At 41.4% G+C, this 19,498-nt stretch overlaps 1 protein-coding gene and 1 long non-coding RNA gene across 4 annotated transcripts in view; one reads left to right on the forward strand and one right to left on the reverse strand.

Annotated features, from left to right (window-relative positions):
- The window catches only part of LOC139434062 (uncharacterized), a 100,506-nt gene that overhangs the window by 38,380 nt on the left and 42,628 nt on the right, over positions 1-19,498 (reverse strand). The window lies entirely within an intron of this gene.
- Positions 14,768-19,498, forward strand: part of shisal1b (shisa like 1b) — a 42,530-nt gene continuing 37,799 nt past the window's right edge. For 2 of the 3 annotated variants that reach the window (XM_034085973.2, XM_034085972.1), the window contains exon 1: positions 14,768-15,042. The gene's annotated coding sequence lies outside the window, so the exon portion shown is untranslated. The remainder of the gene's footprint in view (positions 15,043-19,498) is intronic. The other variant, XM_071203567.1, reaches the window with a different exon arrangement.

The raw sequence follows: 19,498 nt of genomic DNA on the forward strand, positions 1-19,498 counted from the left end.
ATATTTCCACTTAAAGTCTTGGAAAATCCAAAGCTCCTTATCTGGTTATAATTCACAGAACCACATTGAGGAAACTATTAGCAGAGGTACAGAAGCTTCAGCTACAAAAAGCTAATTAGAGGTGAAGCAGAAACTTTTTAAAGTATTATTTGCGTAAAAGAGGAAACACAAATGGAGTTACGTTTATTTGAGACTTTAAAAATACAGAAGGCAGCATTGCTTTTTTAAATGAATCTCTCCTCCTGCTCTTCAGTGGATATCATCAATTCCTCATAACATCTCTGATTTGTATCTTGAGTTCTACAAATTATGTCCATTTATCACTCCTCTCATTTCTCTACTGGAGCAGTTTGTCATTGATCCCAGGAACCTTAGAAGCCAGTGGCTGCCAGCTTTACAGGCTGCTGTCCAAAAGCACTGATTTATTAGCGATGCTGCAAAGAAGAACATCCTTTGCAGCCAATGGGTCCGCTAGAAAGAGGAATTGATCTCAGTGCTTATAATTCCTGCATTATTTTCTCACTAATTACCTTGACCTAGGCTGACATTCAAACCATTAATCATTTCAAAAGACACGGTTGCTCTTGAGGTAGAAAGCTATTAAGCTGGTCCATGCCTTTGTCTCCTCCAGGCTGGACTACTGCAATGCACTCCTCATCGGGATCCCTAACAAAAGCATCCAAAAGCTCCAGTACATTCAGAACAGCGCTGCTAGGATCCTGATGAGGGTGCGCAAATATGATCACATCACCACCATCCTTAAAGCACTACACTGGCTACCCGTGGAACTGAGGATCGAATTCAAGGTCTCCGTCCTCACCCACCAGTGTGTCCAAGGAACTGCCCCTCCCTACCTCAAGGAACTCCTCACCCCCCATACCTCCTTGCGGACCACCCGTTCCAGCAACTCCAATTTCCTCAAACCCCCCAGGACTAAGCTCCGTACTATGGGAGACCGGGCCTTCTGCTCGGCTGCTCCCAGCCTGTGGAATGCTCTCCCCGACCAAATGAGAGCACCACAGACCGTGGAGGATTTTAAAAAAGGCCTCAAAACCCATCTTTTCAAAAGAGCCTTTGCCTAGACCTTTTTATCACCCTTTTATTTATTTTTTATTTATTTGTATTGCTTTTTTATTAATTCTACCGTGTTGTGTAATGTTTATTTATACTGTTCATGCTCACTACTTGTAACACTTCGGGATTTGAATTCAAATATGAAGTGTTTTATAAATGGAACCCATTATTATTATTATTATTATTATTATTAAAGGTCACCTATTATGCAAATTCCACTTTTTCATGTCTTTTCTACATCAACATGTGTCCCATCTGTGTAAAGAGATTCTGAAAGTTTGATTGGCTCACTTTTTGTCCTGATCTATTTATATAAAAACCTGTCTGAAAATGAGCTGATCAGATTTTGGCCACTTTATGATGTCATAACGATGTTTGGCTTGTGTAACCATTAGCCCAGGGGTTTGCAACCTTTTTGACCAAAAGAGCCATTTTGCTCCTTTTTCCAAAACGTTTTTTTGTCTGGAGCCGCAAAACATATTTCATAGTTTTTTATTGTAAAGGCCCTGACACACCAAGCAGTCACCAGAGGACTAGCTGACGCTGAAGTCGGCTGTTGCCTGGCCGTGTTCTCCTGCGTTTTGGCCATGTGTCGCACGGGAACACACCGCACCGACTTCAGTGCATGAGTGGCAATAACTCTCCTTACCAGCAGGCGGCGGTAGTGTGTATTCGTCATTCAAAAGAGGCAACAACCGGAATACAGAGAAGAAGAAGAGTATCTTTTCTCCGTAATATCATACAGAGCTGGCCTCTCCTGGATCAAGGTGATGAGCAGGTCTTCGTTTGCATCATTCCAGATCGCCATGATGAGATGAAAATGAATAGCAGTCTGTGTGTGCCTTCTTAAATCGTTTGTTTACGTCCCTCCCTTCCGCTTCGCTTCTCATGCACTGATTTGCTAGCTGAACAGCCAATCAGAGTGATTATTTGGTCCGACTGCCAGACCCGATGCATGGCCGATTCAACATGTTGAATCGGCCATGCATCGGGTCTGGCAGTCCAAATAAGGCGTGTTACGGTCAACGGTGCGGGACACACCAACCTGACTACGGCGCCGCGAATGCCCGACAGCCTCTGACGGCCTCTGACTCCCAAAATCGGGTCGGTGTGTCAGGGCCTTTATATCAGACAAAAACTACAGTTTTTTTTGCATTTATTAGGCTATTTATTACATGATATAAAACTGTTAACCTCTAATAAGAAACAAATAACTCTTATAAGGAGAATTAAAAATAATACACAGGCCTACTTTAAAATAAATTAAACACAGCACTTGGGGAGTCCTCTGCACATTTGAAGGGAAAAAAATATTATTAAAATGGGGCCACTTTGAAATAAATAAAACATATAGCTGCACCCTAAAAAGAGTTCAAGGTCGGGTAGGTAAGAATGGAGAATCCAGCTCGAGTGCGCTAGCATTTGAAAATACACAACCGGAAAAAATATGCCTCTTCCTTCAGACTTCCTTACAGAGCTCCTCCTCCAACACACACGAACGCGCACATGACCAATGAGGGCACGAGATAAGTTTGTGCACAGATGGAAGGCTGACAGGCAGTTTAGGCCATCCAGTTATTTTAGCCGGGCCGGCTCAGATGATTGGTCGTGCTTTTTACAGCGCTACGGCTTCCAGAGATAAATTTTTGTATGTATTTATTGTCAAAGCATTTAATATATTCATTGCTATCGGGACGTTAAGAGCATTCCATGGAATATAACAAAAAGTGTTTTCTGAAATAAATTACATACCCCATTGAATTATGACTGAAGATCGTCAGCTGGCTTCCTCTCCCTTGTTGTTCCTCGATACGTAAAGGCTGCAGCACCGTTGACAACCTCTCTCTACATATCAAACATACCGGTAAACCAGCATCTTTTGCTGTGAAAGCAGATAACTCTGTCCACACAGAATTAAATCCTGTGTTCCTCCGGTACTTTTCTTTGATTTATCCATAGTTCGCTCATCGAGCCGGGGGTTATTCGCCTCCAAGAAAAGGCGCTCGCGCGGGACCGTAGCAGGATGTGACGCATATTTTAGTTGACCTAATTAAAACCGTTTTGTTTTTTATTTATGCGTCACAGTATCACCTCAAAATACGAAACATTTTCAACCATGCAACAAAATATAAATAGTCCTACAAATACTTTTATTTTATTTCCTTCTTATTTTTGTCTAAGCTCAAGGGAGCCAGAGCAGAGGGCTTAAAGAGCCGCATGCGGCCCGTGGAAGAGTGCGCTTAAGACCTTCCTTTTTGATAAAGCTTATAGTTAGGGCTGATTAGATTCAGCCCCTAGTTTTGCTGATATAGGCTTAGTTTGTCGGGGGACATCTTACTTCTTCCTTCTCTCTGTCTATACCCGTGTACACTCATGTTCCGATTAACCCAGCTTCCCCAAATGTCTTTCTTTTTGGTGTCTATATACGCTGGGATCCGGAGTCATGGATGATCCTGCGGTCCTGTGTCCTGGATCGCGAGCGCTGTATCTTGAGTCGTGGCTGTGGTCCTGGATCATCGGTCCTCGATGGATATCCTCGTGGATTCATCTTCCTATTATACACACATGCATTTCCAAACATTTGGACTACCTATGTTGCAAATGTATTATCTTTTCAATTTACACACGGCATCTATTGCACGTCTGTCCGTCCTGGGAGAGGGATCCCTCCTCTGTTGCTCTCCCTGAGGTTTCTCCCATTTTTCCCTTTAAACTGGGTTTTCTTTGGAAGTTTTTCCTTGTACGATGTGAGGGTCTAAGGACAGAGGGTGTCGTATTGTCATACTGATATTCTGTACACACTGTGAAGACCACTGAGACAAATGTAACATTTGTGATATTGGGCTATATAAATAAACATTGATTGATTGATTGATTGATTGATTAGCCAATCACCAACCAAGGTAACACCCCCCACACATTATCACCTGAATCTCCTCCTAGGCGCTTTCACACTGCAGTACTTTTCCCACAAAGGTTCATGAGAACTCTTTAGTTCTGATTAACTAAGTACAGATCGCGTTCACACCGGGAGGAGTCTTCTTCTTCTTCTTCTTCTTAGCGCTGGGCTAATGCTAATGCTAATGCAAGGCTAATAAAATGGCGGCTTCACAAAACTTTTTGGGAGTTTTACGGGGCGTGGTTTGCATTCCGCCCAGCCAATCAGAAATGGGAACCTTTTTCTCCCACGAAAGTCCCTGCTCTCTAGCAGGGACGGAAAAGGGGGTGAAAAGGTTCTCATGAACTAATTTTAGTTCCGGCTCTTTTTGGTGTGAACGCGACATTTCGGAACTATATCGGAACTAAAGTGGGAAAAGTACTGCGGTGTGAAAGCGCCTAATGTGTTATTTTTAACCAAATATCTCTCAGAGGGGCGTGGGGAGGGGCTCCTTATTTTCATCTAAAGTAACACACCCAGAATCAGCACTTTATAACAGGGCTGAAACAGAGGGGATTATGGGATGCTGCAATGATCCGTTTGGTATTTGGAGCCAACAACTTCCGAGACATGTTTGTATATATCCGAGACCTATAATATATTGATGAAAAACAGTATAATAGGGGACCTTTAAACATTGCCGGAATAAAAACCTTCCTTAGGAGGATTGTTGTGATAATGCATTATCTTAATTCACACACAGAAATAATGCCAGTGCTTTATGACAGCATTCATAACGGGCAGTGACCATGATGAGAGGAGTGTGTTACTTTGCTTGGGGCGGTTTCCACATTAGGAGTGTTGCAGACATCAACATAAATTCCTCTTGAAAGCTTTTCCACAAAACCTCATACAAAATGTACGTGGACCTCATGTGTCATTAGTCTGTATCATTTGCCTGACAGTTCCTCCCCCCACCGAGGCTTCACAGTGTTCTCTGAGGATGAAAAGAGCAGATATGCTATTGACAGCCTGTAAATATTTTATGGAGTTGTTCTGTGTCGTTTGACATTTCTCTCTGCCTCGTCATCTTTCGAGTATGTTCTACAAAAATGAGTTTAACAGCCTTGTTCCAGATTTATCTACCATTTTAAAAAGTGGACACCGACTGCTGCTGACACACTTTATGAATAAGGAGTCATCCTTTTATAAATTAGTAGTATGTGCCTACAAAAGTGGTCATTTGAGGGCAAAGTCATTTGGGTTATGTAAGTTTTGTAGCAATTTGTCCATTAAAATTGATGTCTCTTCTGATTAAATCCCCCTATTTACACAGTTGGCTTACACAAGACAGTTTTCCAATTTGTGTCACCGTTAAAACTCTGGCAGACTAAACCATACTTAAAATACTTAAAGGTTAATACCGATTATAAATGAACTAATGTAATGAATCAAAAAGTGTCTTTTGGTCATTTCAAAGACCAACATGTGTCAATCAAGCCTTTAGGAAAATAATACTTTGGTCAACTAACAACTAAGTAGTAAGTAAGTTAAATTCTTACAATTTATTTATACTATTTATCAATGAATCATTTGGAAGGTCCAGTAATTGTGGACAATAGTAGATTCCCCAAACCAAAAGTGATTTTTGTTGTGATAACTTGTTTGGTTCAACCACCAGTCCTGACTCCAAAGATATTCAATGTTCAATAACATAAAAACAAAGAAAATAAACAGCTTCACATTTGACACTCTGAAACCAGAGAGTGTATTTTTTATATTTACATGGAAGATGTCAATAGATTTACCAAAAATCAAAACAGTTTCCTCAATTTAATTTCTTTGACTAACTAATAGGTTAATGACATGGCTTCTGTCCTCGTATCCTTTCATGAATAACAAATATTTTCTAAATGACAAGTTAAGAAGAAAAGGAGTAACTTCTTGTTGTGTTTTGAAAGTACACATATTAGCAACTACATGATGATGATGGTGAAATGTGTCAGAACAGAAGCAGTAACCTCAAAGCTGACCTCAGTCATGACAACGTGATGAAGGCTGCAGAAGTTTGAAGTTTGGACAGAGTGACTCGTCTTGAGAGCAAAGCCATTTCAGTGTGATGCCAGGACTCATTTGTCACTTCTCATGCACTAAGAGATGACATGGATTAGCCCTACGACTGATTCACAGAAAACAGTTCCCAGTGAAGGTATATGACTCAAAGGCTGTCAGAGACTTCTGCTGTCAAAAAAAGTAAGAAAACTTTGGGCTTTTACTATAATAAAATCCATCACCCAAACAATAATTTAATCTAAAAATGCTGTTTAAAGTTATTTTCTGCAACGATAAAATCTAATTTCTCCGTGTGTAAGAATGCGTATAATCTCACTTTGTAATTCCCTCCAGACGTTGAATTTGGGGATAAATGCAGCGTGTCAGTTCAGAACAACAAGTATTCAAACAAGGCCATAAAAACGAGCGCCTGTTAAACAACATATTAGTGTGTTCACTGGGTTTGTTTGTTTTTTGGAAGAGGAAGCATTTTTAATATCATGGTATTTTTCAGACGGCTGAGCAGTGTATGATATTAGTCTTGTAATTGCTGATGTTAAGTGACACCCCGTTGCTTTCAAGATGGGGGTTAAAGCTTCGCAACAAGCAACACTACCTTCGAGGCAATTAAGAGGACACACTTCCCTGAAAGAGGTAAAGCACGCACGCAAAGCCACTCGTCGGAGAGCTGATGCTGGGTTGTTTTTTCTTTTTGTAAAAGCTGTGTCAGCACCAGCATGTCACATTCACATGAGGAGATGGAGGTGGGGTGTCCATTTTAAAGCATATAATAAGTGCTCATTTGGGTATTTAAATGGCCGGTTTTTCTCTTCTTTTTCCCTCTTACCTTTTGAATTTAATCAAAGCAAAAGCACAACTGCACCCAAATATCCAAAAGTGGCATCTTGGGATTGGTTGAGTCATTAGGAAGCAGTAAGATGCACGTTTCTATTAGTAGCATCCATCTCAAGACGGAAGGACACGCAATGACTTGCATGGATTTGCCTAATTCCCCATGCTTCCTCTGACCTCCATCTAGTGTGCTCAAGCTGGTCCCCTGAGGAAAGCTTGACAGCGACATTCACTCACTTTATTACCACGGGACTATAGTCATCAGCTGCAGGACACTAGTTCATGGCTGGGCTACATTTTGCAACCTAAATTTATTTAAAACCAGCACTATACATTCCCTATAAAAGGAGGTAACACCTCCATAGGCCTGTTCTGTAGAGGGGAGAAGGGGCTAAGAAAGGAAAAAGTGACACAAAAAAAAGTTATTTCCCTGCCCTTGGACCATATAATAAAAAGCTAAGCCCAAATCTCTTTTTTGTAGATTGAAAGTCACATCTGTATCAAATACCCTGCTGTAATGGATGACTGTGTAAGCTGATCCTCTACATGTATGGATCCTCCAAAAAAAAGATTAAAAGAAATCTGGCTTAAAGCAGGATAGGCCACGCCAGACAGAATACCTCCTATCATCTGAGGGGCAGAATGACTTTGAACAGAAACACAAAAGGGAAGATCATTTTCATCTGTGACGAGGTAAAGGTTCAGTACACAGCCAGTTGTATTATTAATGAGCCCAGTTCTGTGGAAGACAAACTCCTCTCAAGTCCTGAATACACCCTCGCAGCGTGCCCACTAACACAGAGAGCACACACCTGGAGATGAAAGGAAAACAACTGATCTATTAACAGTAAGAAGTCAGTCAGTGCACTTTGTTTCTGTTTTATAGTCATCGGAGGTATGTTCATGTGACTAAGTGCCGCCAGCCAACGGTCCGCACATTCCCTGCTTTGCATCCATTTAACATGACCTCATTTCCCGAGTACATTTAAAGCTACTCAATATTTCATAAGAGTTGTAAGATAAATGTACTATCAGGCGCTGAGGGTGAATGTTCCATAATAAAAACAGCAATCCTGTCATGAATTTCATCACAACTCTTCTGTGACAAATAAAACCATCCTTTATGGTTTTGTGATGGTTGCATATTCACTATCATCAGATGCAATATGAGTTAGTGAGATCTGATTTAAAGTGGACCTATCATTCTATATTGGAAAAATATATTGTAGGGCCATACCTATACAAAGCATGTCTGTGAAGTTTTTTGCTTAAAATACCAAACAGATCACCCATTGTAGCCATGCCTCAGACTGCTCAAACTCCTCTTTTGCAGCCCTGTTAGTGAAACGCGGATTTTGGGTCCTTAGCTTTAAAAAAGAAAGAACAGAGGAGGCGGAGCTAATGCCTGATCAGAATTCTACCGGAGATAAAGTTAAATTCTGATAAAACGCCATCCTGTTTAAACCACATCAAAGATTATAGCTGAAACAGTATGGAGCTCAAATGCTTTTTCTCTTGCGGGTTTATCACAAGGTGAGTACCTTTTTTTAGTTCCTGCTTTTTAAACACATGTGCTCTCCAGTATAGGTTAGCTCTGAGTGTTAGCGAGGCTTGCTAATGTAAACAAAGATGAGATTACGTGCAAAACACGTCAGGCATTGTTTCTGATAGCAACTTTCTGTGGGTCCGCCGCCGATTTGACGTCAGATCGGCAGCAAATCTGTATCCGCTCGTTGTACTCCCGTTTTCAGAGATTTGGGTACGGAGGAAAAGAGAGAGGGTTTTATTTTCTGACGCTGCGTGAGTTCCCCGACGCACAGGGGAAACATATTTATGTATAAAAGACATCACAAAGTGCATTTTGCATGATAGGTCCCCTTTAAGCCAGCTTTACAATTATTTGCTTTGCACTGAATGTTGGTATCAAAGAGAGAACAAAAGATGGCCTGTGGATGATTGTGCCGCATCGGCAATGACTCTAGCGTGAGTTATTTCCTCCGAACTCTCAGTCCACATCTTTGCTGTGGATACTTCCTTCTGGATGATCATCATACGGCCCGATCCCGCCTCAGGCCTCACAGTCACCAGCTCTGTTATACAGAAACTGTCCCTAATCAGAGCTCCTGCTGCATGTTGCCATGAGTCCCCAAGCAACACCCGCCAGCCGAGACCACACAATACCCATGATGCACCACGGGAGCACCTCTGGTCAGCGTGCAGTGTGAAGTAGGGGTGGGCGATACTACAAAATCTGGATTCGATCCGATACCAAGTATTTCAGGGCCAGTATCTCCGATACCGATAAAATGAAAAGCGTCTTATGTACTTTCACATAGGGGAGAGCTGCATGACGTGATTTTTTAGCTGAATGCATCATACATAGACTAAATCTGAATGATTTCATGATTAAAGACAGGACAGTTTTTATATACAAATAAACGTTTTACTTTTGCAAATTTAAAGTGCAAACATGAAAAATAACAATACAAAGTGGCCACAGTAGCGAACTGCCTTCTTGCACAATGCATACATCACAGTTCGCTAAGTTTTAATTGACAGTTGTGAAATAGCTCCATACAACGCTCCTCTTTCTCTCAGCCATCATGCGCGTGTGTGTGTCGCACTCGCAAGTCGTCTGTCAGCTTGATAATCGGCGTTCAGGCAGGGAGCGCGCTATGAGTGCGTGAGCCTCGAGGAGAGGAGGACAGCAGTGGAGAGAGAAGAAAAGAGCGCATATACACTCAGCACATCGTTTTTGATGAAATTGACGAGTAGAGGAGAGGGGGGGAAAAAGTATAAAAGTATCGATCCTATTGGCTCTAGTATCGATATTTTGAAACGTAATATCGGAAGTATCGATATTTTGGGATCGATCCGCCCACCCCTAGTGTGAAGATGACATGGCCATATGTTCATACCCTTAGCTTTCCTGGCTGTGTTGTGAACTGACAGTTTGCCTGTGGTGTGGGCACGATTCCTTACATTTGGACACTTTATCAACATAATTAGGGAAGCTGTCAGGTTGGCCCCTGAATGACCTTTCAGCAATGTGTGTGACCCGATTGATCCACCGCTTCATGTGCATATTGATCCAATATGTACTGGACTCAGGGGAAACACTTCGGCTCTCTGGCTGCCATGTTACATCAGGAATGGGCAGAGAGGAAAGATGCAGGATCACATGCAGCGTGTACAATATCAATCAATCAATCAATGTTTATTTATATAGCCCAATATCACAAATGTTACATTTGTCTCAGTGGACTTCACAGTTTGTACAAAATATCAGTATGACAATACGACACCCTCTGTCCTTAGACCCTCACATCGTACAAGGAAAAACTTCCGGAGAAAACCCACAGTTTTAAAGAGAAAAATGGGAGAAACCTCAGGGAGAGCAACAGAGGAGGGATCCCTCTCCCAGGACGGACAGACGTGCAATAGATGCCGTGTGTAAATTGAAAAGATAATACATTTGCAACATAGGTAGTCCAAATGTTTGGAAATGCATGTGTGTATAATAAGAAGATGAATCCACGAGGATATCCATCCAGGACCTATGATCCAGGACCACAGCCACGACTCAAGATCCAGGGCTCGCGATGCAGGACACAGGACCGCAGGATCATCCATGACTCCGGATCCCAGCGTATATAGACACCAAAAAGAAAGACATTTGGGGAAGCTGGGTTAATCGGAACATGAGAGTACACAGGTAGACAGAGAGAAGGAAGAAGTAAGATGTCCCCCGACAAACTAAGCCTATATCAGCAAAACTAAGGGCTGAATCTAATCAGCCCTAAATATAAGCTTTATCAAAAAGGAAGGTCTTAAGCGCACTCTTAAAAACGGATAGGGTGTCTGCCGCCCGAACACAAACTGGAAGCTGATTCCACAAATGTGGAGCTTGATAAGAAAAGGCTCTGGCTCCCATTGTACTTTTAGAGACTCTAGGAACAACCAACAACCCTGCATTCTTGGAACGCAATGCCCTAGTAGGACAGTAGGGTATAATGAGTTCTTTAAGGTAAGATGGCGCCTGCCCATTAAGGGCTTTGTAGGCGAGAAGAAGAATTTTAAATTCTATCCTGTGTTCTATAGGGAGCCAGTGTAAGGAAGCCAGAACAGGAGTAATGTGGTCCCTTTTCCTAACTCTGGTTAGTACACGAGCCGCAGCATTTTGAATCAGCTGAAGCGACTTGACTGACTTCTTGGTACACCCTGATAATAAAGAGTTACAATAATCCAGCCTAGAAGTAACAAATGCATGGACTAGTTTCTCTGCATCGTTTTGAGGCAAGATGATTTTTGCAATGTTACGTAGATGGAAGTAGGCGGTCCTTGAAATTGATTTTATGTGGGCGTTAAAGGATAAATCCTGATCAAATATAACACCAAGATTCCTCACAGTCTCACTGGAGGCCAAATTAATGCCATCCATAGTTAGTATTTCTTTAGATAATTTGTTTCGTAGATTCTTCGGGCCAAGTACAATAACTTTAAGTTAAAGTTTTAAAGTTTAAGGTTATCCACATTTTTAAGTCCTTGAGGCAGTCTTGAATTTTATTTAGATGATTAATTTCATCAGGCTTGATTGATAAATATAGTTGAGTATCATCCGCATAACAATGAAAATGTACAGAATGATTCCTTATAATATTGCCTAACGGAAGCATATATAATGTGAACAAAATAGGTCCGAGCACTGAGCCCTGTGGCACTCCATGGCTAACTTTGGTTTGCGTGGAAGATTCATCATTGACACGTACAAACTGAGAGCGTTCAGATAGATAGGACCTAAACCAGCCTAAACAGTTCCCTGTATGCCAACTAAGTGCTCTAGTCTTTGCAATAAGATATCATGGTCGATAGTATCAAATGCAGCACTGAGATCGAGCAAAACAAGAATAGAGAAAAGTCCCTTGTTAGAATGTCATTTGTGATTTTAACCAGAGCTGTCTCTGTGCTATGATGTGTTCTAAAGCCAGACTGAAAATCTTCAAATAAATCATTGTTTTTTAAGTAATCACACAACTATTTTGCGACTGCTTTCTCAAGAATGTTTGAGAGGAACGGAAGGTTAGAAATAGGTCTATAGTTGGCTAAAACCTCTGGATCGAGGTTGTGCTTATTAAGAAGCGGTTTTATCACTGCTACTTTGAATGATTGTGGAACATAGCCTGATAATAAAGACATTCATAATATTTAATAAAGAAGTGCCAATTAATGGAAAAACTTCCTTCAACAGCTTAGTTGGAATTGGGTCTAACATGCACGTTGATGGTTTAGAAGAGAGAATCATTGAATGTAATTGTTCAAGGTTTATGGCTGAAAAGCATTCTCGTTTACTATCTAGTGTAATATTAGAACTTAGGTTTCCGGGAGCTGTTGATAACACTATACTGGTCAAAGGCAAGAGGTCATTAATTTTGTTTCTAAGAGTAACAATTTTATCGTTAAAAAAGCACATAAAATCATTGCTACTGAGTGCTAAGGGAATAGAAGGCTCAATCGAGCTGTGGCTCTCTGTCAGCCTGGCTACAGTGCTGAAAAGAAATCTTGCATTATTCTTATTCTCATCTATTAATGAAGAGTGGTAGGCTGCTCTCGCTTTACGCAGTGCTTTCTTATATTCATTGAGTAATATGCCAAATTAAACGAGATTCTTCAAGTTTAGTGGAACGCCATATCCTTTCAAGTTGTCTCGACTTTTGCTTTATTTTTGCGGGTTTCGGCATTATGCCATGGAGCTAATCTATATTGTTTTATTTTCTTCTTTTTCAAAAGGAGCAACAGAGTCTAATTTTATTCGCAGCGCATCTGTAGCACTATCAACAACATGATCATTGGTGGTGTACATTTTGTATAAGTTTCCTCCCTTACATGCAGACATGCTATCGAGTTAAGTATTGGTGGAATCTCTTCCTTAAATGTGGCTATAGCACTAACAGATAGGTTTCTGCTGCAGGAGCTTTTGACTAATGCTTTGTAGTCTCGTAACAGTACTTCAAAAGTTACTAAGAAATGGTCGGATAAGGCAGGATTATGCGGTTCGACTAATAGTTCCTCAATTTCAATACCATAAGTCAGAACAAGGTCGAGAGTGTGATTATAGCAGTGGGTTGGTTTATTTACACTCTGACAGAAACCAACAGAATCTAATATAGAGTTAAATGCAGCAGTAAGGCTATTTTTATCATCGTCAACATGAATATTAAAGTCACCTACGATAATTACTTTCTCTGTTTTAAGAACCAAAGTTGATAAAAACTCAGAGAATTCTGATAAGAATTCGGAATAAGGACCTGGTGCACGGTACACTGTAACAAATAAGATTGGCTGCAAAGTTTTCCAGGTCGGATGCGTAAGACTAAAAACGAGACTTTCAAAGGAGGTATAATTTAATTTTGGTTTAGTATTGATAAGTAAACTTGAGTCAAAGATTGCTGCAACTCCACCTCCTCGGCCCACGCCTCGGGCAATATGAGTGTTGATATGGCTGGGTGGAGTGGCCTCATTTATGCTGACATATTCTTCAATACACAGACCAGGCACCAGGGTAATAACGGTTCTTCTTTATGCTTGTTAATGTTACAAAACCAGTTCCCAGTAGTGTTTCATTAAGTGACGTGACACCAGGCTCTGAGAAGATTTAATTTAAGTTTTGAATATCATTCAGACCGTTTTAATTGAATCCTGAGCTATAAGCAGTGAAGGTGTTGATGAACACAGCTGGGAGGGAGCCATGAAGTGCCACAAGTCCCATAGTGACCTGGAGCAAGTCAATCTGCTCTTTGTTGGCACACTCATCCAGCACCTGTTCTGTCACACATGTGTTTATAGTCGTGTGAAAAAGAGCTGCACGTAGTGATGAATTTCATTATCAATGATCTGTTTCCCCTCTTCCCCAATTAATTAGTCTGCGAACTGTGGTCATAGTTTTCCGTAGACTAAAGGGATGCCTTTGAATAGATATTAAACAAAATAAAAGATAGCAAGAAATCAGGTTTCTTTTTACTCTCTCGCGTTGCAAATTATTTAATTTAGAACCTCAAAGTTGCAAAAAAGTGGCATTTTCGTTTTCTGAATTACTTGAATTAATTGGTGTTCTGAAATGTATTAATTGTATTATCTCTTCTCAATTGATTATTACATTTTGGTCATAAAATAACAATAAATAGTACCCATAAGGTACCATTGCATTGATCGTACTGTTCATATTAATGGTATTCTGTTTATTTTCGGTTTCATTATGCTTCTTCTGGCCAAATACAGGGCAGCAACAGATGATGGTTGTGTCTGATGTGCACCATGAATGTAATTTTCTTTCCTACGTGAGGAGCTTTGCAGATTTTTCCTCAGCGTATCAGTTCATTTATGCGCTTGACACGATGTTGCCACCGTTGGTTTGTATGTTTGTACATACAAACAAACAAACATGTATCCGAAATGAAATTGCAGCATTCTTGTGCAATCTTGTCATTTCTTGTTCATTTGTCTGGTGAACCTCTGGATAGGGGTGTTGGGAGAGAGGAGATTAGATAACATCTCACAAGGAAGCTCAGATCAAGAAACAGAGAGAGAGATTGTGCATCAAAGAGAGAGAGATTGAGGTTTTTAAAAGGCATTCAAATGCCGAGTGATTTCACTCATGAGGGAAGTTGAGCAGAGAACAGGAAGTATTTTCCCTCAAGGGGAAATAAAGTCTTGTTACAGTGAAATCAGCTGACCTCGTGGCTTCTGTCGGGGAGGAATGCATGCAGAGGAGACAGACAGGAGCTCAGAGGATCTCCCTTCAGCGCACACACACACACAAGCTCTCTCTTCCTCCCGCCCTCCCTCACTTTCTCTCTCACTCGCCCACTTACTCAGTATCGTTTCATCTGTCTCTCTCCCCCTCTCACACTCAGTTGCTGCGCTGACGGATGGGGATACACTGCCGAAGGAGGACTTAGGGGCGAGAAGAGAAGTGTTTCTTTTCTTCCCTGGTGTGTTTTCTTTTCTCTTCCGCCTGGCTTCCCCTCATGAGCTGTTAATTCCAGCCCCGGTTACCGAGGATGAGGAGGATCTATTTGTGAGGAAGGGTGCAACAAAGGAAGAGGGGAAACGAGGAGCAACAGGGTGGTACATTTTGCCAGCGGGAGTGAGCCAAAAGACCTTTCCCTTTCCTCCAGGCTCGTGCAAAGGTTAGTGAGGAAAAGCTGCTTATCATTAAAGCAAACACTGCCTGCTGTTATTCTTTTATCCTCTGTTCTGTACTTTATTTCTCACAAGACATTTGCTTTTCAAAGCTTTTCATGTGCCTTTCATCCCTTAGAGTCTATTAAGGCTTAGATGAAACGTCCTCACAGAGCAGTTATCTTACATGAGAGCAGTTCTTATAATTAAAAGTCCCTCAGTTCGATTTATTTTCCATACAGCAAGTCCCCAGGTAAATTACGGAAGTTTCATTCTAGGTCAACACGACTGTATAATTCCCTGAAGGCATGCAGTACAGTTGTCAGGTGGAGTCTCTCTTTTAGGTGAGGTAACAGCGAGCGAGAGGAAGGAAAGGGTGAGGACAGCTCGCTCTCATCAGCCGTCACTTTATACAGGAGGCAATTAAGCAGGACTGGCAGCCGGTAACTTGGAAACAGGCGTGTGGCAGACGCATGGTGGCACAGGATAGGATTTAGACGGAGTGAGGAGGAAGGAGATTCCCTTTGTTCATTCACTCAAAAGCCTGCTCCTCCTGTGAAAAATCCCGCTCTCGCTCATGTGTACGTGTGAAAACCGGCCCAGGGGCCACAGGTTTGAGCTTTTATGATTTTGCATGACAAGGGACATTGTGTGGAATAAGTGTGTGGAACAAGTGTGTGTACTGCAAGCGCATAGAAAGTGTGTTGTGTGTTTGTGTGTGTGCCCGTGCATGCATATGGACAATACGTCTCCAAGTCTCTATGGTAAGCCCACATGGTTAATTAACACAAGTGGAAGAAATTAGGCATGCTCAGACAATAGCAACAAATAAGAAAGCAAATCACATTAGGCAAGGCACATTAGGGCTCATATTGTGGTCCTTGTTGTGATGGCTGAGGCATTGTGTTTACCTTTACTGAATGGATGAATGAGGACTCTGTGAGACTGTATTTATTTACAGCAGGTGATCGCAAAAATTCTCCTTGAGGACTTTCAAGCTCAACATTTACCACAAAGCCTTCCAGCGGGCGGGGTGGAGGGCCGGTTGATGAAAAATGTATAAAAGAAAAGTATTGTGCTCTCGGTATAAACACAGATGGAGGCACGTAGGGCAATTATTCTGAACTGTGTGTGTTTTGACACAAAAGGACGGATATTACATAAGCCTCGCTGTCCATTAATTTCAGTGACAGCAAAGTGTCCACATTCAGCAGGATTTGTTTATACAAACCCCCCAAAGTGAAGCTTTTAAAAGGGATCATTAAGCAGCGAGCAAGTGCGATGACCTACCTTGCTTTCTGTTTAGTCTGGACCTTAGACAGTCACCTCCATGGCAGGGACCAAACATTAGACAGCTCGGGACAGCTGGGTCTGGACACAAATGACGGTAAAGGATAGGGATGTAACGATATATCGAATATCGCGGTAAATAAATGTCTCAATACCGTCGTGAGACTGACAAAATCTACCGCGATTTTTTTCAAATAATCTTTTTTTAAAAACCTTTATTCAACCAGACGGTCCCATTGAGATCATCGACCTGTCCAACATAGCAGCAAGTAGGTTACAACATGAACATAAAACAACAGATAACACAAAAGGACATCGTATTTACAGGGCTACATGTATACCTAGAGACATTGACAAGTACCAACAGTATTTATATCTCGCCCTGTCAATAAGCCTCACCTTCTTGGCAAAAACGGTATTGTTTTCGAAGTGGTGGAGAGACAATGCACAGTTTTACCCACTGCTGTCACCCATGGCCAAAGCATATCGCTCTGTCCCAGCAACATCAGTACCAAGCAAGAGAGATTTTTCCACAGCAGGGGGTATTGTAAACGCCCAAACATCCCAGCTTCTACCTGGAAATGTGGACATTCTCATATTCCTAAAAGATAACCTCGATGATGCCGAGTGAGTGAGTGAGTGAGTGAGTGAGTGAGTGAGTGAGTGAGTGAGTGAGTGAGTGAGTTAGAGTTACTTGAAAAACTAAAGTGAAACTTGATTTATTCTATTGCAGGGTCTGATTATTATATTGTTGACACTTTAAAATACTACTATCTTACTAAAATGCTGTACAAATCAGATTTATTATTTAATAAAGAAAAAAGAATTCAAGTAAAAAAAAAAAATTCACATTTATTTTTCAATATCGCGATAAATATCGTACCGTGGACTTTTTATCACGATATTATCGTACCGTGAGTTTTTGGTATCGTTACATCCCTAGTAAAAGGGTAATAAGACAGGGTAAAGGCAAAATATGTGAAACATCATTTTTTTTAATAGGGCTACAAACGATATTCGACAGTTTGTACAGATCCTGCTTATAAATCAGATCACAATCGTAGTTATCATTTTAATTCGTATCTATCTATTATCTAAAACGGATTATTCCCTCCAATATCTTGAATCATATCATAAACACAATAATAGTCAAATAGTCGCTATTAGTAGTTTTTTTCCAAATCGTGCAACCCTTGTGTCACCTTGGCCGTTTCTTAATCGTGAGGATGCTTGCTTGGTAGCACATGTCTTCCGAGTCACTTCCCTCAGAAGCCAGGCAAGAATCCTTCCTAGCAATCGGAAAACGAAGAGTGGAACATTACATTTTTCGCCACAGATTTGGGGAAATTGGTCCGTGCGCAAAGCATTGTAGGGATTTGAAGGACGCGAAGTCTACCCATGTGCAGCCTCGAAATTACCCCCAAACCAAGGATGCGGCCTCGGTGGAATTCCAAGTATGCTGGAGATTGGAACAGTCCTTCGGCGGCACTCGATGACGTAGTATCCGTGAAATATTGGCTTGGAAGCCAGTTTCCTCGCGATTGAGAAACGGCCCTTGTCTCAGACACACACAGAAAACTCCTCACCATCAGTGTGTCTCTGACTTTTCAGGAGGAGTCATTTTGACACACACACACACACACACACACACACACACACACACACACACACACACACACACACACACACACACACACACACACACACACACACACACACACACACACACACACACACACACACACACACACACACACACACACACACACACACACACACACACACACACACACACACACACACACACACACACACACACACACACACACACACACACACACACACACACACACACACACACACACACACACACACACACACACACACACACACACACACACACACACACACACACACACACACGAGCGGCGTCGTGACCGGTGGCTTGGCAGAAGCCCTGAAGGTGAACATTTGGAGTGAGGAGCATTTCACATTCAGAACAGATGATCAAACTGGTGGAACTGCAGAGTCGCTGGCGGCACCAGATGCAGACAATCTTTTGGCAGAGGAAGACTTTTTGGTGCCTAAACCTCAGACGTAAAAGTCAGAGGCAAGAAGCTGAAAATATTACACCTGTGCTATCGTCATCTCACGGTTCAGATAAGGCAAGAAAAGAAAAAAAAACTCTCCAGCCTTATATCTAGACGTATCAGAGTGCAGACAGCGGAGGTTATTTAGGAGAGGGCACAAACTGAAACTGTATTGCAGTCTACTTTCTGCTCATGGTGAGATTGAAGTGTGTCCCCAGTTTATCACATACAAACAGAAGACACATTTTGGGCTGGAAATTGAACATTTCCTCAGCAAAGTATCGGATATTGCCAAATTCCTCCAATGTAGAAGAGTACTTACAGAAAGCTTATAACAGCCTATCTTACTAAAGGTGCATCTTATTTACCAGCTCTTTATCACGTGTGTTTAGCTACACACTCTCTCTAATCTATGTTTAACTTCCAATAACTCTTATATAAACGCTTCCTTTGCTATTTCCACCCACTGAAATATGAAATAGAAGCATATATTCTGAATTTGAAAAGAGGAAATTGACACCCGAGACAGAAAGTTAGTGTTGCCCCTGCTACACCCTTAATGGCCGCAAGAGGCAGAAGGGCCAGCATGAACACATAAATAACCATCTTAGGTTTTCACACTGGATTAGTTTAACTCTGATTGTCCCCGTTACTTTAACCCTTTCACTGCGCTGTCCTTACCTGCGGATTGTGTAGCTGTGTAGCTGCAAACCACATTGGCCTGACGTGTGTGGGTAAACCAGCTGAAGGCCTAAAGGGAGCACAGCCACAAGCAAAGGTGAACATGATTGTAATGTTCACAACCATATTATGAAAGAAGTTGTCCTTAGGGCTGCAACATTGTTCTCGGTATCGTTGCATTTGGTTATTTCTATATACAAATACCTTCATATAAAAAACAAAAGAAACATACAAGTCAAGTCAATTTAAATCAAACTAAGCTTAGTCTAGCTTAACTCAAATACAGTGTCTTGGTTTGGTTTAGGAACATCTGTAAGTGCAAAACTGCCATTGTGAAAGGCTTGTTGGCTTTCATGCTCTTTGGAGTTTTACTTGTTGGTAATGATTTAAAATACAACTGAAT

The sequence above is a fragment of the Pseudochaenichthys georgianus genome, chromosome 6, assembly GCF_902827115.2.
Source record: "Pseudochaenichthys georgianus chromosome 6, fPseGeo1.2, whole genome shotgun sequence".
NCBI lineage: Eukaryota > Metazoa > Chordata > Actinopteri > Perciformes > Channichthyidae > Pseudochaenichthys > Pseudochaenichthys georgianus.